The sequence below is a fragment of the Petaurus breviceps genome, unplaced genomic scaffold (genome assembly GCF_028583685.1).
Source record: "Petaurus breviceps papuanus isolate PSGF00001 unplaced genomic scaffold, PetGlider_PUasm1.0 138, whole genome shotgun sequence".
Classification (NCBI taxonomy): domain Eukaryota; kingdom Metazoa; phylum Chordata; class Mammalia; order Diprotodontia; family Petauridae; genus Petaurus; species Petaurus breviceps.
Genome location: NW_027185694.1, coordinates 2,833,047 through 2,857,297, shown reverse-complemented (window position 1 = coordinate 2,857,297; position 24,251 = coordinate 2,833,047). Strand labels below are relative to the sequence as shown.

Genomic DNA, 24,251 nt, shown 5'->3' with positions numbered 1-24,251 from the left:
ACATTCTGCCTTTTCAAATTCTCCTAAGAACTATGAGCAAAAGATGATGGTGTCCAGCCAGGCAAGAGTTAATTAGGAAGGCTCCCAGCAGGCCCTGACAGTTTCATTCATTCAGCTGGACTTATATTCAACAAATGGATGAGGCATCCTCAGAGCTGTCTGCAAGACTGGATGAAATTATGACCCACTTACACTTTAGACTTTCAAACAGAAAAAAGGCCTGGAAAAAAAAAGTACTCTCTGTGAACAAGCACACATTTTGTTCATCTTAGCGAATGCTATCACCTGTCCTTTCCATAGTAAAAGCTCTCTTGTTCACATAGTCTTGTTCTATCAGCTACCATTAACAATATGTTTTTAGGCCACTCAACTGTTAACTTAGTGAATGGTTCCTTTGTGATTGAAAGAGTTAATCAGCTTGCTAACAAATCCAAATTTAACATAACCCAAGCAAAGCCAGACAACAGGAAAATCTGGCTTAACACCCCATTTTTCAAGATTTGAGCTTCTGGTGTCATGTATTTCTACACCAAAAATCTCTAGTGATTACAGCTGTCATTTCAAAGGAAACCCATTTCAACTTGTGCCTCTGGAGAACATGTCTCAGCTCCTGAGGTATGGTATAAGATGTATGATCCACACAAAACAGCATGGCACCCTAAAGCAACAGACTTAGCTTCGAAATTGTAGCAGCCCTTACTAGATGGCAACATGGTCGAATATGAACAAACCTGTTATTGTGTGACTATATGACTCTTAAAACTAAGGAAGAACCTAAGAGAGGATTATATAGTCCAGGGGTGAGGAACCTGCGGCCTCAAGGCCACACATGGCCCTCTAGGTCCTCAAGTGCAGTGCTCTGACTGAATCCAAACTTCACAGAACAAATCCCATTAATAAAAGGATTTGTTCTGCAAAAATTGGGCTTGATCAAAAGGCCTTACCCAAGGACCTAGAAGGCCACATGTGGCCTGGAGGCCCCAAGTTCCCCACTTCTGATATAGACTCTTATGCCAGAATCACCCAAAACATCACACTAGAGTCACTGGCCACAACATCATAGGAAGCATTGCAGGAACGATAATCTGATAGGAGCAAATGAAAAATTTTCAATCTATCTCTTACTCACACTCCATTTGAAATATAAATGCTTTCAGAAGAAGGAAACAGTACAGCATTTCCTAAACAAACACTCTCAGTGTGGGTCATCCAGTTTACTTCCAGTTTTATTAAGAAAGATAATACTGCAAACCAAGAAGAGAAGGGGAGAGTTTTCTGCCACAGCTAAATGAGTAAAACAATTAAAAGTCAGAAATCTCAAGGCACAAACTGCCCCACAGAATCACCCTCCTAGAAAACCACACCCAGAAGTGATCCCCACTGCCCTCATAAGCTGGTAGGAAGGTCAGTGAGAGTTGGCTATTACTTCTGTCACATTTGTCTGAATTGTTTATGGTCTTGGATTTATTCACATTATCAATGGGGTGAAAAGCACTGTCCCTCCCCAATGCCATTTCTACAATCCCATCGATGAGGCTGTTGGTCATTGTTACTCAACTTACCTTCCTCCAAAGATACAGTCGTCACACCATTTTCTGCAAAAGCCATGTGGCCAGTTTTTGTGTTTAATATGGTTTCTTTTTAGGTTGCTCTACTCAATTTTCTTCATTTTAAAGAGTTTACCATGGAGTTTTCATTTAGTTTTATCTTACTTCACAAAACAAAAGAACAAATATCCCTCTGTTTCTGACTAGACAACAAGATTGGTGTCTATAAAATATTCATCTTCTTTCACAACGGTTAAGGCTCAGTTTTCTCTACATAACATGAGCTCTGTTTCCACTTAATTTTAGATTCTAACTGAAACAGAACTGACTTTATATATTAATGAATAGTATTAAAATAGCTGTTTCTTCTCCAGAAGCCAAGGGACTTGGAAAAGCTAATTTGTCTAGCCCCCATCCTCCATATAGGACTGTATTTAACTTGCCATGAACAAATATTTATCAGTGTACTACACATTGAATGAAATAAATAATTGTTAATTGAATAATTAAACAATCTCTTCTAAATCTCTTCAAAGAAGGAGATTTTATAGTCCTTACATAGAATATACTGTCCCACATTATGACTGGTTGCCTTCAGAATCTCATTCTTAAGTTTTTTGCAACCTGAAAGGCCTGTCCCCCATATAAACCAAGCCAATACTAATACTATACTATAATCTAACCATAGTACATAGTAATATTTCAACAGGAAAATGAACTAAGTTGGGATGCCAGGACTATATCACCTCTTCAGTGGGATAAGGCACTCCTTCCCTGCCTCCATTAGGCAACAGGAAAGCTCCAAGCCACTAGTGATGCTTCCCAGAGGCAGGGAAGGAGATTTCTGGCTGGTAAGGGTAAGGGGGAAGAAAGGAGAGGTGGTTAAAGGGTAAGGTATCACTGGAAAGTGGGGACCTCCTACCAGTGTAAATTGCCAGGGACCACATAGGTCTTAAAGTCATAGATCTAAAACTGAAAGGAACCTTAGAAATCACCTAATCCACTGTCCAAAATGCCCCATTTTGCAGTTGAAAAAACTAAGACATAGAGAAGTAAGGTTAAATCACATGCCCATTACATATCACATAAGTGTCCGGTAAGGATCTGAGATTTTAACCCAGGACTTCTGACACCAAATCCAACATCTTTTCCACTACACCTCCAGTCTGCCTTGAGCTCTGTGTTCATCCCTCCACTGCCCTTTTTCTTTGTAGCTTGCTTGGGTTCCAGGGATTGGTCCATCTCTTATTTCCAACTAATGTTTCTCTCCTTCTATGGCCTACAGCAGACAGAACATATCACCCTGTTACTGAATCAAGCACATAATTTGATTCTAAGAGGATTTTTTTAGGGTTTTTACTACTTACTAATAATAACAAACAGGGCAGCAAGGTGGCATAGTGGATAGAGGTGCTAGTCCTGCAATTAGGAAGACCTGAGTTCAAATCTGGCCTCAGACACTTACTTGCTGGGTGATCCTGGGCAAGTCACTTAACCCTATTGGTCTCAGTTTCCTCATCTGTAAAATGAGCTGGAGAAAGAAATGGCAAACCACTCCAGTATCTTTGCCAAGAAAATCTCAAATGGGGTCATGAAAAGTCAGACACAACTAAAATGACTGAACAACAAAAAACAGTAACAATGAAATAGCACCAACACATGAAATCCAACTTTTTCTTTTTTTTGTTTTGTTTTGTTTTTGCAGGGCAATTGGGGTTAAGTGACTCGCCCAAGGTCATATAGCTAGTTTTGTGTGTGTGTGTGTGTGTTAACTGTCTGAGGCTGGATTTGAACACAGGTCCTCCTGACTCCAGGGCCAGTGCTCTATTCACAGTGCCACCTTGCCACCCCAAACTTTGCTTTTCTTAAGTAAAGAGCACATAGGTAATAATGGTGGATCTTTGGGGGCATAATATAGTAAAGTTGCAATTTGGTCATATCTCAAAGCAAAACCCAGCTTTGGTGCTTATGATGGGAATTTTGTCACAGGACCCTGGGAGATTTAGGGGGAGGGGGCAGAGGCAGAAGGAGTTTGGGAGAAGAGTAAAAGTTATCCTTCCCTGGGGTGGCTAAGTGTTATGGGAATGGGATTCTGAAGATCTTCCCTGCCCCTTGGCCCTTTGATACAAAGGCTTAAGTGACTCTGAGAACCTTCCCTGATTTGAAAATATACTCTGCCCCCCAATAGGCTGAATGTGGTCACCTGAAACCTGTGGCGGGAGGCTTGTTTTTCAGGAATGCTCTCACCTTGTTGCTTTGTGATTGGGCAGTGGGTCAAGAGGGTTGTGACATTCTCTGACCCAGGAGAAGGCTATATATCCTCTGATGTGAGGTTTTGTTTTGGGGCTCACTTTGGGAAGAGTTGTGTGATTTGGCCATTGAGACTCTGGGCAGCTGTTGAGCCCCCTGGCTTTGAAAACCCAGATGTTGGTGCTTCCCTCTCTGGTAACTGACTAGGTATGGATGTAATGGTCAGACAGCTGGAAGCCTGTCTGCTGATATGTTTCCCTGTCTTCTTGTAACCTCTGTATTCTCTGAAGTTCAGGGTGTTGACTTTTTCCCCTGAACTAGGTAAATGATATATGTTTGATTAAATTAAGATTGTTAGCCCATTTCGAGTTGCTTTCCTTTAGAAAAGCAGATCTAAGAATGTGTGCTAGCATCCATCTTGGGTATGCTTGCTGCTGCACTAGGTGGCACAGTGAATAGAGCACCAGCCCTGGAGTCAGGAGGACCTGAGTTCAAATTCAACCTCAGACACTTAACACAAAACTAGCCATGTGACCTTGGGCAAGTCACTTAACCCTAATTGCCCTACCTTTTCCTCTCCAAATAAAAAAGTTTCCTTCCCTTTTCATTTTGAGGAAGTGCCAAGGCCAACCATGCTCACTCCACTCTTCTCTGGGCTCTGCTCCTGACTCCAGATTTCTCTTCCATGTCCCTCCTGCCCCTCACCCTTTTCTGTCTTCCCCCATAAGAATGTAAGCTTCTCGAGGGCAGGCGCTTTCTTCTTGCTTGTATCTCTATTCCCAGCACTTAGCACAGAGCCTGGCACATAGCGCACACTTAATAAATGCTCATCAACTTAACCTTGCCCTGGCTATCTAGACTTTGCTCTGAACTGAACTGGCAAGAGTGAAAAGGGATACAGTAGGGAGAAGGGAGGATGGTGAAGAGACCTTCAGAGCAGAGGAGGAAGGGAGCGGGAAGTACCGAGAAGCAGCAGTGGGGATCGAGGGGGAGTTGGCTCCTAGATGGCAGAGAGGACGTAGCTATCTGAGCTGAGGCAGATAAATTGGAGGCTTGCTATACTTAGTCTCTGAGCTAAGCCAGAAATTAACTGATGAACAGAATACATGTTCTGGCTTTGAACAGATGTATTTTGTTTTCAGCAAGCTCACTTTAAGAAAATAAATATTTATCAAAAAGAAATTAGGGGTTGATTATTATTTATTTATTTATAAAAAGGATCTTTCTACATGCTTTCCTCTTTTTATTGGTAGGATGGGAGACAATAGGTATAGAATGTTATATTTGTTGCTTGTTGCAAGGGAAGGCTTGCTGGGTAGGGGATGGGAGGGAAGTATATGCAGATTGTAATTAAAAAAACAAAAGGCATCAGTAAAAAAGAAAAATTATATTTTCTTTAAAAAAATTTCCAAATAGATAAAATATGATTGCACTTATAAAATTCAATCTGCATCAAACTGTCTTAAAACAGAATAGAAAAGTATGGGCCCAATGGACCTTAAGAGGTGGTCCATCATTTACCTGCCATCTGTCTGAGGGCTGATGGAGCATACTTGATCATACCATGTCCATCTGTCATTCTAATTCAGCCGTTCCTCTTGCCTATGAGAGTTTAATAAATACTGTATTTGCCAAAGATGGTTATGATGATGTCTATGAGCTATATAAGATAAATGGCTGTACTGACTCTTTCAGAAGTTGTTTAACTGAAGGTATGAGAACAAGACATAGGAATTAAACACGTGGAATTCTTACCTGTATGAATTGTTATCAATATTCAGGCTGATATTTATTTCCAAGTTGCATTTTTTAAGTAAAGTGATGTATAATGGTACTTTTATACCCAATGAGTATTCATCAATGGATAGCCTTCCAAGGTGCCATCAGGAATAAGTAGCTAGATGGCATAGTGGATAGAGTTCTGGACCTGGAGTTGAGGAGGACCTGAATTCAGGTCCGACCTAACACACCTACTACCAGTTTTCTCTTCTGCAAAATGGGGATAATAATAGTACCTACTTCCCAGAATTGTTGTGAGGATAAAATGAGCCAATATTTATAAGGCCACCTTGCAAAACTTAAAGCACTATATAAATGCTAGCTATTGTTTATATAATTTTATTTTGCTGCAAGGAAGGGGAATGGGGTGTGTCAAGTTGTGCTTTCACAGTATCATTGGTTAGTTCCACCATATAAGTCTCCCTGGAATCACAGGGTTCATAATAAGAAGAAACAATAAGACCAAAATAAGTTTTAGAGATGTGAGGGACACAGACCTCCGAGGCTATCTATCTAGACCAACCCTCTCATTTTATAGATAAGGTAAGTGAAGCTTGTCTGAGGTCAAAGGCAGTATCAGAAACAGAACAGGAATCCAGGTTTTCTGATTCCAGAGCTACCACTGTCCTCTCAGAATCAAGATAAATATGGAGGCCTCTAATGTTCCTTTTTGGGCTTCCAGGTGGAGCAGTGGGTAGAATACCTATAGTGGAGTCATTTCCTGAGTTCAAATCTGACTTCAGACAATTACTGGCTGTGTGACCCTGGGAAAGTCACTTCACCTTGCTTGCCTCAATTTCCTCATCTATAATATGAGCTGGAGAAGGAAATGGCAAACCACTCCAGTATCATTTGCCAAGAAAATCCCAAATGGGGTCATGAAGAATCGGACAATATTGAAAAATGACTGAAAAACAGCAACAAAATGCTCCTTTTCGCTGCAAATGTCCCTTATGACCACCTGAAGGTACTGGCCTACACTCCCCCAAGAATTATCAAACAGGGTGAAGGGCAAATGTTTCCTCAGCTCAGCTCAGATCCATTCCATTCCTCTATTCACTGATGTATCTTAATAGTAAAGCCTTCCCTCTCAATATAATCATTGATTAAATTTAATTTATCCTGTACATATCTTGTTTGCAGAGTTGTTTACCTGTTGTGCTCCCCATTAGACTGTAAATTCCCTGAGGGCAACCCTTTGTCTTTCTTTGTATCCCTAGCACTTAACACAGTGCCTGGCACTTAATAGAAGCTAAATCACTAATAACCCTAACTCAAACTACCAGCCTTACCATCTGCCTGACCTTTGAGATACCCCTAACAATCCTTCAGAACACATCTTGATTCCCCAGATTACTTCCAGTGCTGGCCACTAATCACTTCCCGATCTCTCAAGCTTCCCCCACGCTAGCTTACTTCTCTAATATTTACTCCCCTGTCCCAGCACAATTCGAATACTTTAGCATTTGGAGAGAGAACAACCTGGCCACACACAGAACTTCCACTGGCAACAGCCTCCTTCATATCATCCAAAATCAATCTCCTACTTCACAAAATAGATGATGATGTGATAACTTTGCCCATTAAGCTGACCTTTCTCCAAATGGAGTCTATTTTTTCTGACTTTTGTAAAGAGGAAACAGCATATAAAACTCTGTCTCTAATTAGCAAGATTTTGATCTAGCTCAGAAGATTGTTGTAAGGAACAACAATCACCAGCACATACTAAGTGCCTACTGTGTACAAAGCACTGTGCTATTTATTTTGCACGTACATCTATGTGTACTTGTTACTTCCCCCAAGAGATTGTAAGCACCTGGAGATTATTTGTTTTGGTATCTCTTGGGACCTAGCACCATGTCCAGCACAAAGTAGGGGCTTACTAAAAGTCTGTTGATAAATGCTTCACTCTTGACCCTTCCCCCATGAGGAATAAGTATTTTCCTAATAAAAAGATAGAAGTTGATGAAGTTACTTTCAAGAGTTCATGACTACATTAAGGGAGAGATAAGTCCATGAGTTGTGTGTAGAGTAAGTCAAGTCACTGATCTGTAGCCAAGGGTGTCCACACATGGAAATTTCCCATTTCTTATTCTGACTGCTGCTGGACCTTTCCTATGCCCTGACCTGTCAGAGCAGGAATCTCTCAGAGGAACTCATTTCCTAAGCTTCTTGGAACTAAAATAACACCATAACTCATTTAGGTATATGTGCTTATATTCCTCTTGCTACTTGGCTATTTATTTCTTTTTTTTCATTTACTATTTATTTCTTTCCCAATTAAATGTTTTATTTTGATGTTTCTCCTGGTCTGGATCTATTATCATGTCTGTAGTTCACACCCTAGACCTGAATTAATTTCAGATGGTCCCCAATTTTTGAACTAGTAAGTGAAAGATAGGTAAATTCTTATTAAAAGTCACTACAATTTAATCCACAGTCCATGTGGTCCAGAGGTTCTGGACCTCATGGGTTATACACACAAATAAGAATGTGATATGGTGGAATATGACACCATTACCAATAACCATACAATAATACAAAATATGAAATGAAATTTACACAATAAAGGATTACGTGAAGAAGATTGTGTGGGAGGCATGGTGCATTAATCCAACATCAGATCTATATCTCATCTCTGATTTTGCCACTACAAGACTGACCATGTGACTTTCCTTTTCTAGAAACATCACGGATACAAATCCTTCAGTTTGGCATTTAAAGTCAATCCCAATCTGGCTCCAGCCTACCTTTCTAGACTTACTGAACCCAGCTCCCTCTCCTATACTCTGTGCTCCAGTCAGACGAGCCTACCTGAGGCTCCTTGAACTCAGCTCTCCATCTCCCACCTCCACACATTTGGAAAGGTGATCCTGATACCTACAAGGTACTTCCTCCTTTTCTCCACTGTTTAGAAGCACTAACTTCCTTTAAGGCTGGGGTCATGTGCTATCTCCTACAGAAAGCCTTTCCTGAATGAATGGATGAACGAATGAATGATGGATTAAACTCTCAGCGAGAGGAGAAGTGACCAGGGTGAAGATGAGGATTTGTGGTACTGAATATATAAATCAATTTATGTAAAAATGTTATCAATAATGCAAGTTTTTTTAGAATCATATTATTACATAAAAAGATACAGAAAAAGCTTTTGATAAAGTTCATTTCCATTAAAAACACTTGGAAGTATAAGTATAAATGGATTTTTCCTTAAATCAATAAAAAGTATTTACCTAAAACTGTCAGCAAATTCTGTTCATAATGGGGATAAGCTAAAAGCATTCCCAGTAAAATCAGGGGTGAAACAAGGATGCCCATGGTCACCAATATTATTCAATATCGTATTGGAACAGAGCTGAATACGATAGTTCCTCTCAGACACAATCTCTGGAGATCCCAATCCCCTTAGATGCTGATGTTTGCTCTCTCCCCCTCTTATTATCTATCACATATATAGTTATCTGTTTACATGTCATATCCCTTCCCCCGCCCAGAAGAATGTGATGACCTTAAGAACAAAGATTACTGTTTTGTCTTTATGTTACTACCAGTACTTAGTACACAGGAGGAAATTAATAAATGTTTACTGGATTATATTGCTACTTGTATGGCCTTGGATGTGTCACTTAACCTTACTGGGCCTCAGTTAACTCATGTATAAAATGAGGGATAGGGATGAGATAATCTTTAGATTCCTTTAACATCCAAATACTGTAATTCTATTAAAGTGCCCTGCACCTTGAAAAGTACTTCAAATAGGAATGTTCACTGAATTACCTAGACATATTAAATTTCCACTTCAGTTGTCTGTAACAAATACAGTCAAAGGGTTTAATGCAGTACACTGAGATTACCGCCCCCATTTCCATAATAAATCTACAAGGTTGTTTTCATGAAAGATGTGCAATCATTTAATATCATTTTTGGACCTATAAAGAGCCAAAACCCGAACTAATCAATCAGACTGTTTTGCTTTGCCCTAAAAATGCCCTTTCCTGTGTCAGCAACTTCAAAGACCAGATAAGGCTGAATAGTGGGACTTCTCTTACCTTCCCTAGAGGCTTGTGCTGTGTGAAGGAGGCACAGGTATCCTGGGATCATAATTTCCAACTGACTGCTTTGTCAATTGCCTTGTCAGCTTGTATTTTCAACTTATTCAACTAAGAAATTTCCTTTTCTAAAAACATATGGAGACATAAATCTGAGGGACACAGACATCCTAGGATTGTCCTAAAACATAGAAGGACTTTGTCATTCCTGTATTAGACAGTCAGAACTTAGGTTTTGGCTCCTTGTACATACAAGCTCTCTAGCTTTGTCTGGCTTTAAGGGAATAAATGATATAAATGTATATCACCTAGCCTGTTTGCCTCCTTTAACCAAACTTTCAGGTCAACAGATGATATAAGAAAATCACATTGGAGTTCCACTTTCAGTGATGTTGTAACCTTTTTTTCTGTCTTGTACCTCTTGGGGAAGTTAATAGACCCCTTCTCAGAATAATGTATTCAAATACATAAAACAATACAAAGGATTACAATGGAAATCAAATATATTGAAATACCTTCTGCAAAATATTTTAAAAGCAAATTCACAAATTCCCCTACCCTAACTGCAGAAGAAAACTGGGGTTTTCTTGGTAGAGATACCTCAGTGATTTGCCATTTCTTTCCCCAGCACATTTTACAAATGAGGAAACTGAGACAAACGGGGCTAAGTGACTTGCCCAGGCTCACACAGCTAGTAAGTGCCTGAGGCTAGATTCAAACTCAGGAAGATAAGTCTTCCTTACTCTAGGCCCAATACTCTATCCACTACACCACATAGTTGCTTATAGGCACACTTTATAGACAAACAGAACAGGGAAAACAAAGAGAGAAAATGTAGAGGCCACCAACCAATTTCTCTAGAGGAGCTAGTAACCAAAAATGGAAATAAATATAAGCCATTTTATGTAGTTGACCTTAATAAGCTAATGAGAAGCTCAACTGACTTCCAATCATTCATCAATTCATTCAGATATTGATTAAGCATCCTCTGTCCTAAATACTATGCATACAAAGATGAAGAGTCTCTGTCCTCAAGGGTCTTACATTCTTCTGGGGAATAAGACATGTGAATACAAGATCATTTAAGGAGAGACAGAACAAGCACAGGCAGTGGGGATCAGGAAGGGCCTCATGCTGGAGGCAGTGCCTCACCTGAAACTAGAAGGAAGCTAATGATTTTTAGAGGTAAGAGTGAAAAGAGAGTACATTTGAGGGAGAGGAGTCAGCCCACATAGGCACAAAGATGAGACAGTTGAGTGCAGGCAGCAGCTAGCCATCCAGTTAAACTGGAACAGAGTGTAGATAAAGGGGAATAATAGGAAATAAGTCTGGAAAGGAAAGATGGCACCAGATCATGGCCGGCCTTAAGGAACAAGCAGAGGAATGCGTATTTCATCCTAGAGCAAGGGAACAATATGAAAATAGAAACATTTCAAGTATTTCTCAATCGTTCTAAATATTTTTTTCCTCTTCAGACCCTAAGAAAGAGGCAGTTGTGAAGTTCTCAATAAAAATCATTTCATCTAATGAAGAACCCTCCCCATTAGAACAATGCCTGGCATGGAGCACACACTTAATAAATACTAAAGACTTTAGTTTTAAAAGGCCAAGGTCACCCACTGCATCCAGAGCCATCTCCAGTCGTCCTGATTTATATCTGGCCACTGGACTGACCCAGATGGCTCTGGAGGAGAAAGTGAGGCTGGTGTCTTTGCACAGACCTCCCTCACGTAAATCCAGTTCACAGCATCATCTTCCTGATGTCATGGTCCTCTTTGAGGATGAAGGACAAATAACAGCAACCCACCCACCTATCTCCAATTTCTTCCTGATACCACCTTCCTGACTTAACAACTACCTACTGACCACTGATGCTATTCTGACCATGATGGGCCTCACACAGGAGAGCACTTCAAATATCATAAGACCATCTAGCCCAAACCCCTTGTTTTACACTTCAGGAACTGAGGCCTCAGCAAGTTAAGCAATTTCCCCATTTTAATACTGAAAAAACTGTTCTGAGCTAACCTTCCTCCTAAACCACTGTAGCATATCACTACAAGAACTCAGGAGAAAAAAATTAAAAAACATTATCAGGAAGTCCAAATAAGTAAACTAAATACACAATGGTGAACTACTTTGGGAAGGCCTTTAGGTGCTTTCTGGCTTGTTATGCACTAAAATTGAGAAATTCAATTAATTAAAATTAATTAGTTTAATTGCTATTAAGTTACATAGATTCAAAAAATTATCTTTAGGTCATGGATGTAATCATATATAGACTCAACAATGTCAGATATAAGACAACTCTATATCACCAACCCCTGACATCCAAACCATAAATGTATTCATTCCTTCCATACCTCTGTCTCATTGAGTTTTCCTCTTCTTCCAACATTCAGATCAAGAATTTCCTTTCTGGATCTATCCACAACTGCAAGTGCCCTCCCTCACACACTCTCTTGCCTTTAACTACTTTGTATTTATTTGCATTATTCTCTTTATCTTTATTTTTATACACTTACATATGCCCTTTCCTCCCCCATTAGAATATAAGGTCTTTGTGGTAGGGATCATTTCTTTCATTGTATTTGCATCTCCAGCACCTAGCAAGCCTGCTGGCAAACAGTAGACAATTAGTAAATGCTTGTTAGTGGACTGAGCTGTACATACATGCACATAAACCTAAGAAGTAACAGGATGTATGTATATACTACCATCATACATTTGCCATACACAGCCTATCTTGGGGAAATTCATTTTGCTGAAACTACTTTACTTGTAGGTTATTTTCTAAAATGTTTCAAAGTTCCATACATAATGCTAAGACAGGCTGCTACAAATTTTCTTCTTTTTATAATGTTTTAATTACCTCATGGGAGATAGGCCACACATAACTTTTTTATTTCCATGACTGACAAGTTTAAACAAAAACAACAACAAGCCTCTGATTCAGCAGCTTCAAAGCCAAGAAAATTGCCATCTTGAGACATTCCTGTCAAGTATTTTGAAAGATTACACAAATATTTTTCCTCATCTCCTTTTAAACTACAAAGCAAATCCCAACCAAAAACTCTGCTTCATCTTACCCCTAGAGTACTTAGCTATTAGAACGTTGTAATACATGTAGAATAATTAGTACTTAGAACACTGTTGGCTGGGGGGACCCAGCAGGAACTTCAAGTTTTTGAATATACAGTTTTCTGGAGTAATACCCAAGATGGTTGCCTGGATGGAGTTCTTACATCAATACATCAGCATGAAATCTAAATACAGCTATACCAATAACAATCAAGAAATTAATTGAGTAATAACAATGGCTTCTTCCACCCACCTGCACAAAGCCTACAGGCAATAGTAAAGGAGATGCACCCACTGGGAAATCCAGCAGCTGTGTGCAGCTAAACAGCCCTTTAGCTTCCTGGGATACCAGAGACCAGCTAGAGATGTGGGTAGCCTGCAAAGTTCTCTATCTAATAATGGCAACAAGAGTGTAAGATTCCCCCAAGGAAGCTTGAGGGCCATAGGAAACCTATAGGCTGGGAGACGGAAGTGACCTAGAACAACAATGACCAGTACAATGTGCTTCTGGTCTGGCAGTGCTTCAGTTCAGGCAGCACAGGCCCATTGTCTTAAAGATTGCTAGCACTCTGTCCCAAGAAACCATTTTTGTTTCTGTTGTTCAGTTGCTCAATTATGTCCAACTCTTTGTGATCTCATGGACCATAGCACACCAGGCTCTTCTATCACCCTCTATCCCTCAAAGTCTGACCAAGTTCAGGTTCATTTTTTCTAAGATTCTATCTAGCCATCCCATCCTCTGCTGTCCCCTTTTCCTTTTGTCTTCAATCTTTCTTTTCCAATGAGTCCTGTCTTCTCATTACAGGACCAAAGTATTTAAGCTTCACCTTCAGTATAGAGGGCCTTAAATATCCAGTGCTCTGACCATCCAAGATTCATAGAGCCTAACCCCAAGAAGTAGACATCAGCACAAGAATCAAGTTGACATAGGTTTAGACTAAGTGGGGCATTAACATCCCATCTAAAAGCATAGGAGAAGGCAGATCCCAGCCCTAGCACAAAGCTCCACTTCAAGAAGTGTGGCTGGAGAGATGAAGAAACACTAGAAACAAGCCAGAATAAAGAATTATATAAGATCCAAAGATAGCTAAGAATCCAACCTGGAGGGGTGGCTAGATGATGCAGTGAATAGAGCACTGGCCCTGGAGTCAGGAGGTCCTGAGTTCAAATCTGACCTCAGATACTTGACACACTTTAGGCAAAGTCACTTAACCCCAATTGCCCTCCAAAAAAAAAAGAATCCAACCTAGAAGAAGAAAGTAACTCCATAATAACCTCCAGCAGAGACTCAATGGGAAAAATTGATTTTCCTTAAGCACAACATGAATACCTAGAAGAAATGAAGCAAGAGATTTTTTTAATGAAATAAATGGTATAGAAGAAGATATTGTAATAAGAATAAAAAAACTTAGAAAAGTGGCAAACTTTACTCAAGTAACAGACTGTATGAAAATTGGAATGGACTAAACAAAAGTCAGCTACTTCATGAGATGGCAAGAAACAGTAGCAGAGAGAGAGAAGGAAGGAAGTATAGTAGCAGTGGAAGTAATAGCAGTAGTCATAAGGTATCTGATATCAAAGGTGACAACTGACCTGGGAAACAAGTAATGGAGAGATCACTTAAGAATCATTGAACTACCTAAAACCATGATTTTTTTAAAAGGCTTTATACTACATTTGAAGAAATCATAAATGAATACTTCCTAGATCTGTCAGAATCAGAGGACAAAGTAAAACTAGAAAGAATCTAGTTATTTTTTCTTTAAAGAAACTCCAAAAGAGTTCTAAGACTATCATTGTAAAAAATCTAGAACTTCCTTATTAAAGAAAAAAATATTGCAAGCAGTCAGAAAGCATTAATTCAAGCACGAGGAAACAAACCAGGATCAAACAAGACCTGACAACTTCTATTTTATTTGAGAAAAGATCTTGGAATACAATAATCCAAAAGGCAAAAAGATAAGCTTGCGATCAAGAATAATATACCCTGCAAAGTTGAATATAATCTTATAGGGAGGAAAAAGGGAGTCTTTCATGGAATAGATGACTTTCAGGTATTCCTGATGAAAAGATCATAGCATCATAAGAATTCTAAAATGCAAACACAAGTCTCAAGAAAAACTTAGAAAGTCAAATTCAGTTGAGCAACTGGAAGGGGATATAAGATGATGAAGTGCTAATTTTCTTATAATGGGAGAAGAACTAAGCAGCCTTTCAGAACTTAATATCTTCTAAAGATACTGAACAAGTTAAATAAGAAAAGAAGAGAACCTAAAAGATGTATTGGTTCTGTCCTGAAGGTTTTAGGAGGGGAAAGAACAGGGAATATAAAGGGAATATACTAATATGTAAAAGAGAAAGAAATGAGAGAAAATAATAATATTTCTCATAATTGGAATAGATTAAAAGAATATACAAACTTGGAGGAAGAGGTGAAGGGAGTAGGCACCAGATGAACCTTACTTTTATCTGAATCAGACAAAGAAGGGTTGAATATGTATATACTCACACACATTCACACACACACTCATATTCACACACACACAAAATGAAGAAAAGATCTGGAAACTAAAGGGTATTCATCAATTAGAGAATGACTACATAAATTGTGATATATGAATATAATGAAATATGATTGTGCCATAAGAAATTACAAAAGAAACATTATCAGAGAATCTTGGGAAATATGAACTAAAGCAAAGTAAAGTAGCACCAAGAGAATAAATTCTGTAACAACATTTAAAAAAACCAACTTTGAAAGATTTAAGAACTCTGATCAAAGCAATAACTAGCTATGTCTTCAGAAGACCTATAATGAAGCATATTATCCACCTCCTGACAGAAAGGTATACACAGAGACATAAATTTTTTTACATAACCATGATATGGATTTATTTTGCTTGGCAATGCTTATATATTATAAGTTTATTTTTTCCTCCATTTTCAATTGGGACAGTTGATGGAAGTAAGGAGGGGAAGAGTAACAATGGTGATATCAAACAAAGAAAGTGAGATTCAATGAAACATTTTTAAGGTACATAGAAGGAAGGAAGACCAGACAGCAAGATCATTTTGAACGTAAGGTGTTAAATTCATTATATTTTTTTAAATATAGTAAGTGGTATGGAGAAAGAATTCATGGTTTTATATACAATCTTTTTTTGTGTTCTATTTTGTATGTAGCAGTGCTCATTTGGGGGTGTATATTTAAGTTCAGAATTTTAAAAACCTAAATTTTTTTTAAAAAAACAATTCTATTGTTGAAGGTTCTTTAATATACCTCAACTTTTATGTTACAATTAAATTTGAAAAAAATAAGAATTCAAATGATCTATAGAGGATGTATCTATCTTTTATATTTTTTTAGATTACCAACTTAGAGAAATATAGAAATTGTAGTGGGTGCTTGGATGATTTAAAATATGTACAAATATACACACACAAAAAAATATATAAATACTTATTTTCTGCAATAAATCCCCTTACAAATATAGATAGTATAAAAAGGGGGTAACTTGGTTATCTAGGATATGGCCAAGTAATTTATTATTTGCTTTACTCAAGTCATTTATATTATCTAATTAATTGTTAGCTAGAAAAGGTATTCAAGTCAACTTTTAACTTTACGTACAGAGCTAGCACAAGTCAGCAAACTTACTTTAATACTCTGAAATACTCCTGATGTCATCAGTGGAAGTGCAGGTACTGCCTCCACTTAAACAGAATCAACCCCACTAGGTCTTTCAATCACTTGCACACTATGGTTTCTCTTTTCTTTTTTCTTCTTTTTTTTTTTTTTTTTTGGTATGGATAGGTGATTTCATTGGTAGAGGGAATCAGTAGTGAGGAAACTCATTCATTTAATGCAGATGGGCAAATTACAATCTTAGAGAGATGCCCATAGCACAAAGTTAATTGACTTACCCAAGAAGACACAAACAGTATGTGTCAGAGTCAGGTCTTGAACCCAGATCATCCTAAATGGAGGCTAATTCTCCATTCACCATGCCAATCTGCTTTTCATTTGCATAATTAAGTATTAAAGAGAAACTGAAAACTCTACAAAGAGTAAAAATGACCTTAATTTGATATTTGGATATACCTCTTCTCATCAATATAGTACTACCTCCAGTGATACAGAATGCAACCTATCTAGGCTCCTTTTCATCCTATGTGACTCTTGTCCATGTCCTCTTATGAATTCTTTCACTCAACATGATGGGAAAGAAGTTGTATGAAGGAGGAGAGAGAAATCCCCTCACATTCTATCGGCATTTCATGAATCAGAGTGGAATATACAGCTATCTGTTGATTATCTTTCCTTCTCACTACATAGAATTGTAAAGTTACATTTAGAAGGGAACTGAGAGATCATTAAATCCAACACCCTCATTTGATGGATGAGGAAACTGAGGTCCTGAGATAATGAGTTCCCAGATCCTGACTAAGTCTTTCCATCATGGCACACCCCTAACACACTTTTTTTCTCCTCCATCATATATCTGAGTACATTCTTCTCTTACACTATTTTTGATTGGTAATATGTTGCAGGCCATTCGTGGCCAACAAATGCCTTTCTCTTGTCCTTTGGAGGATCTTCAACTTTATTTCATCAGAGGCTGTGATATTTTATACACATTAGCTGTAACAGCATCATCAGAAGAATACTCTTGTTTAGAAAAGGAGGACCTTTTGTTTCAGAAAGATATAGAAGGTATTGTGCAAAGTACTGAACAATTTCTCAAAAGCAATCCAGCTTGCTTTTCTCCTCTTGTTTAATTCTGTGACCATGACCTCATTGTTCATCTATTGTGTTTGTCTAAGATATATGTACTTATGAGCCAACTCCACCCATTCACTTGAATGTCATAGTCTCAACAACAGACACTTTTTAACTATTTGATTTTATAGTGTAGATAGTTAGGCCAAACTCCTGAGTAATTATGAATTTATTTTGTATATTCAGAAGTGTCCCAGGGATTGATGCAATCAGGATGATGTTATATGTAAACACAAGAATGTGGAAGACCTCCCCATCTTTATAGAATCATGCAAATTGGAAACTACACTAGATATCCTCCAAGATGATGGTACATGCCTTTGGGAAAAGCACAAAAGCAAGTATATCCTTGTTCTATATCTCCTTTTATATACAAAAATGTCATTTACAGAAGTAAAAATGATGGGAAATAAATCTCTTCTTAATTTGAAAATGGTTCTTATCCCTATAGAATGATGAAGTTTGGCATATATTTCTTTTCATCAGCTCAAATCTTTTAAGAGTTTCTCAACAATTTCCCTCCTCAACCCTCACAAAATCTTTGTGGAGCAAGACAATGATAGCATCCCCTTTCACAAGTAAATTACCTTGGTCAGTATGTGTAATAGTAATGGATGGCGTAGTCGGTAGGATTACAAAGCATAGTGCCTCTATATGTTCCAGGATCCATGGCCATTTAGATTGAGATTGTAAGATCAAGGATCCTGGAGGGGTAGAATGTAATAGTAATGGAATTTAAAGATCCCCCTATATTGGCTTGGTTTTTGGTTTGATCATGTTAAAACCCAGAGCTTGTGAATCCCACTTGTGGGATGGACTTGTTGATGTGAAAAGAGAGGGCTGAACTGGGTGGAGCTGATGACATAAATTTAGAGAGACACAAGAAAAGGGAGAGGCAAAAGAACTTTTTGGAAGCAGCATCTTGGAGGCAGAGAGAGAGACTGAGAGGATTGCTGAGGGCCACTTTGAATTGCCCAGGACTTTTGAGAGCTGCCACCCAGAGCTGCCAAGGACTGAGGAGATAAGGCTGTTATGCTGGTACTTTGTCTGTTTTGATGTTGTTTTGCCAGATTTGTCCCCTGGTGGAAGACAGTCCTGTTGTTGCAGGGTCTTGGAACCTTGCTGTTGGTCCAGAAGCTCTGAAGAAGGATTTTCTTGTTGTATGTTTACAGAAATCCTGGAAGGGGGTTTGCTAATGTTTTCAGGGGTCCTAAGACTGTTCTGCAGACAGAGAATGAATTAATGAAGACACTGGCAATGTATCTTGTGGCCTTGCTAAGCTTTGTCTCCCCAGAAACAAAGATTGCTGAGACCTTGCCTCAGGTCAAGATGAAGAAAAGACCTCTCTTTGGGTATTAAATGCTGTGCTTGAGCTTGTTGAAACTCTGGGGTAGATTCAATTGTAATCCAAGGGTGGGGAACTTTTGACTTTTTTGTGCTCTGTGATTAAACAAATGAATGTACTTTACTTATGATTGGAAATTAATCTCCATTTGAGAAGAGGGGCTTTGTGATGGACTAAATGAATGTACAGCCTAGGGGTGGAGTAATATTTAGAAGAGGGACTTTGTGACTGATTAAATGAATTTAATGTCCAGGGGTGGGGTAGTACTTGGAGATTTTTGAATCGCACTTGGTAAATGCTGTATTTTGAATGATGTTAAATTTTGATTCTATCTGTTCTTAAATTGTCACTGAATAAAATGGAGAGCACCTATGCTGGTATTTTGAACCTTGAGAAGTTGCCTTTGCTTGGCATTACAGTATGGACTAAGCAAAATGTCAATCACCTACAAAGGTCTGGGACACAATTGGGTAATAAAATGCAGAATGTACTAATTCTAAAAGGCTAATCATACCTAATTGGCAGAAGTCCTCCATTATACTTAATAATCACATCTCACTCCTTAATCTCCCTTTTGGACAGATATAATTCTAATTCTAAGAAGAAGCAAGATGCTTAGCACTCATGCAAGGTCATTAATAACACGCACTTTGATACAGAATATTTCCTACTCCTAAATAACACACTCATCTGCTTTAGTCATAGACTGTGATTTGAGAGTTTCATGGATCCTTAAAGATCTTCAACTACAATCCACTTGTCTTAAAAAGTAAGAGAAAGAGTACTAAACAGGTTAAATTGCATGACCCAAAATCACACAACTGCAGTCTGAACTCTGAAAATTTTCAAAATGTGTTCTTCTAAGGCCCAAGAAGATAAAACCAACCCATATTACATGCATTCAAAAGTCAAGAAGTATCTCCTGATGACTTAATATATTTCAACATAAATAGAATTTATTTCCTCCATTTTAACAGTTTTATCAGTTAAAATAAATTTCACATTATTTTTCTTGATAAATAAGGACTGACACTCTGCTCCTATAACATAAAGTTTAACAATAACAATAAATTATTAACAATACACACATTGCTCATATGTGTTCCCTAAATATAATCATGAATTCCTGTCCACATTGCACACTGAACTTTGGAGCTCCTCATTCGTTTATAAATGGGTTTGGGTACAATATGCTCATTTTTGTAATATAACAAAAGACAGAGTGGTAGAGGGCATAGTAGGTAGAAAGCTAACCTTGGAGTCAGGACAATCTTGGTTTAAGACCTGTCTCTGACACCTATTAGGGACCAGGGGCAAGTCAAATCTCTCAGTACCTGCAAGCAAACTTCTAACACTATAAATTTCAGATCAACAGTAGATCTGCATTGGTGGAGAGATGTTTCCATACTGAAAGCCCTCTAGAGTGAATTCACAGCTCTAGACCAAAAAAGGTAAGAGACATGCTACTTTTAATAAACTACTATATAAGAGATTTAAGCAACAATGAATATCTGTCTTAAATAGCTGCCATCTAATATTAAGAATATTGATTCTCTATCAAAGTATAATTGTGCATTCTGATTTGTAGTAGAAAGGAAAACACAATGCATATTTTTATCACAATAAGAACTCTATAAAATTTAAAAGAAATACAAGGACAGCCAACCAGATACTAGGAGAATGTTCAATAAGGAAAAGAAAGTTTTATGAGGATCACAGAAAGAAGAATAAATGTGCAAAATGCTAGTCTTTCATGCATCAAAGCAAACAAGTAAGTCTTTTCCACTCCATAGTTATTTCTGTCAGCTCAGATCTGCTCCTTTGATCATTTTCCCTAGTAATAATGGAGTTTTAATAGTGTATTTATCCTTAATGGTCGTAAAAAATATATAAATATTGTCCAATTGACCTGCTTGTTTTTAAGTTTTCATTTCCATCATTTCAAAGTGGCAAACTGCTTCACAAATACGCAGGAGAGCTAGATATTTCCAATATTAACATTTCAAATCATAAGAATTCAAGGTATTTGAGGTTTCTACATTATTTTTGAATTCTAACAGCTGTATTGATGGATACACAGCACTTTTCACCTGTATCAAAAGACAAGGCTTCCTTGATTCATAGTGTATCACAATATTTCATCTTCTCAATATACCTAATTCAGCAAAGGATAGTGAAATGTTTTCCAGATTATATGAGTTACATAAAAGAGGGATGACCAATATTTAGTATCTACTCAATTGTGTTCTTCTTCCAAAACCTATAAACCATTCAATCACATTTCCATAAAAAAATTCATAAATAGCATCAGTGTTCAAGAACAATATTTAACAAAAGTGAAATATAACTGGTTTTATGTGCTTACCTAATCTTTACAAGTAGACCATATGGTCCTGGAGGGCAAGAGCTAGATTATACAAATTTATACATTCCCTCAGCCTACTATAAATATGTGTGTGTGTGTGTGTGTGTGTGTAGGACCATAGATTTAGAGTTGAAAATTACAGCAATCATCTAATCTAAAATCCTCATTGCACAGATGAAAAAAACTAAATTTCAGAGAAATTCAGTGATTTGTATAGTCATAAAGGAAGGAAATGATACAACTGGGACGAGCCCAAACCCTTAATTCCAAATCTAGCATATTTTCCATGTACTATCCTGCATGGCATGCCTATATCAAAGAACCTACTGTGTTCTATGAGCAAAGCAGAGTTGCAGTAGTTCGAAAGAAACATGGAATGTACAATGCACAGATTTAGAGACATCTCCATCCCAAGTGTTCAAATGGATTGGACTGGTCTGTCACAGCTGGACACATTGTACATATACCCCAACATAGTGATGTTATTTTGATCATCTTCGAATATGAAGGACAATAACCAACCAACTTTCCACTGGATCTCGTTTTTTCCATAGCAGGTGTTCAATGAGCTGTTAATTATTTTATTGTAACCAGAAAAAGATTATAGAAATGCTACAAGTATCTTTCAAACTCCTCTCTCCCCCAAAAATATACCTAATAGAATGGTTCTGAGCAAATGAATAAGCTAGGAGAAATGAACTATCTGTTCATTTTTAAACCATTAACTTGCAAGTGAATTAGATTTAAGTGAAGCAGAGATGAGAAAAGGCATCAGCCCTACCCTCTCCCCCAAAGTCATCGGAGTTCAGAGGCAAGACATAAATCAAGTCAACTGGTAATATGGCCCCCCCATGTAAGTACATATATACATATACATATGTGTGTGTCTGTGTGTGTGTGTTCACATATCAAGGACCTTCCTAAATGAACACCATTTTTCAACATACTGTTTTGTGGAAGTGTGCTATTTCTATTTAAACACACATAAAATTGAGAAATGGAAGCTATAAGGTTCTCTCATGACCTCTTTTCTTAGGACATCAATATACTTCACAAGTCCCAATGGACAGAGGTTTATTAACTTGATTTATACACTCACTATAAATTCTAAAAAAAAAAAAAAAGGTCCACCTTATCCAATGAGTGTTCTGCAAACAGTGGGTAAAAGGGAACCAATCATTATCAGTTAGTATTTCAAATAATTATGATAGCACAATCAGATTGACAGTTATAATCTATCTTCGGCCATCTTAGCTGACTGCTAGAACCAAACCACAGAAGAAACACAAATAGGGCTGGCATTGGTCGAATAAACAATTATCGTTTTTACCACTATGTCAAAGCTGCTAACAGATTCACTTCTCTCTCTTCCCTCCCCAGCTCCACTAAAGAACTAAGCTAATCAATACCAAAAGCAGAGCTAAACGGGGTAAAAAGGATTTGGGGAAAATGCCCACCTCAACATCTTTCCTCTACATAATGCTGTCTCCTTGCTTTCATATACAGGACTGCTACTAAAAAAGGGGAAAGAGGAAAGAGAAGAAAAATGGGCTGATAATAATAACAGCCAACATTTATATGGCACGCTACAGTTTGGGAAATACTTTCCATACCTAATGTCATTTGATCTTTATAATAATCCTGTAAGGCAAATGTTACAGGTACCATTTTATAAAAGATGAAACAGATTTAGAAAAGTGAGGTGATTTGCCCATGGACACAAAGCAAGTGTGAGAAGTGGAATCTGAACCCCGGTTTTCCTGACTCCAAACTGGTCAGTGTGTTACAATGGTAGAGAAGGTGGGAAGAAAAGAAAATGGGTCAGTTTTAAAAGAGATTTGGGATGCACTGCTCATCTCCAAATTCCTTCTAACGTCTAAGAAGGTAAGCAAAATTAGCTCATTAAAATAATTGCTTATATGTAAAATATTCATCTTAATAAAATTTGTGCTATAATACAAATACACTTTATGTGCAATATGTGTACTTGTGATACATTTGAGTCTCCTTTATAATCAGTATATACAGGATATTTGTAAAGGTTTATCACTTTTAATTTAAAAACTTTTATAATCATTTTATAATTATATCATTTTATAATAAGTTTATAAATTATCAATTATTTTCATCTTTGCTGTATTTGTGTATTATGGCTATAAGCATAATTTTTTTATTATTCCATTTTATGCTAAGACCTTGGCCAGCAAGATAACCCCTAAGTACATTACTTCTATGCAAAAATAAAGTCTGCTTTACAGAAATTCACTTTCTAGAGAGGTTTTCAGAAACATTTTGGTGAAGAGCAGACTTAAAATGGGGGGGGGGAGTTGGCTTGCATTTCCTATATTAAAAAAGGTTAGAGGGGGCAGCTAGGTGGGGCGGTGAATAGAGCACAGACCCTGGAGTCAGGAGGACCTGAGTTCAAATGTGGCCTCAGACACTTAACACTTACTAGCCATGTGACCTTGGGTAAGTCACTTAACCCCAATTGCCCTGCCTTCCCCCTCCAAAAAGCAACAACAAAAAAAAAAGATTAAAGATGGACAAACTCATATCTTCCAACTTATGGCCAAGCCCAAAATTATTATTTTGGGCCAAGATAGTAAACTTAGAACTAGAGACAGTGTTAGGAGCAAGGCCCCAGCAGGTCACTTCTGTGAAAGGACCTTCAGAAAGGTTTGCCATCTGGAGAGGAATCAGAGTTATGGGGGGGGGGGGGGGGGTAGGAAATAAAAACAGAGGCAAGAATAGAGAACAAGGATTTGTTTTAGCAGCTCAGCCTGGGATGAGGAAAGCAGTTCTTGCTGTCAATCTCCCTTTTTGCTCTAGGAATGGTTTAGTTCCTCATGGATGATCTCAGGTTCCTGCTGTTCTGAATTGCCATTTTCCACATTGAAAACATTCTTCTTCTATTTATTTTTAGCATCCTACTGCAAGCTGTGTTCGAAGGACACCTCCCCCTTAAGCCACTGTTCATTTGTGTGACTTAATTACACTCCCAACTGTTAAAAAAAATGCAAAGACAATTAAGTGTTAAGGAACCACCACAAGTTGC

The 24,251-nt window shown here is 37.9% G+C and overlaps 1 protein-coding gene across 1 annotated transcript in view; it reads right to left on the bottom strand.

Annotated features, from left to right (window-relative positions):
* FRMD3 (FERM domain containing 3) overlaps positions 1–24,251 on the bottom strand; it is a 348,473-nt gene that overhangs the window by 109,854 nt on the left and 214,368 nt on the right. The gene's annotated exons all lie outside the window — the stretch shown is intronic.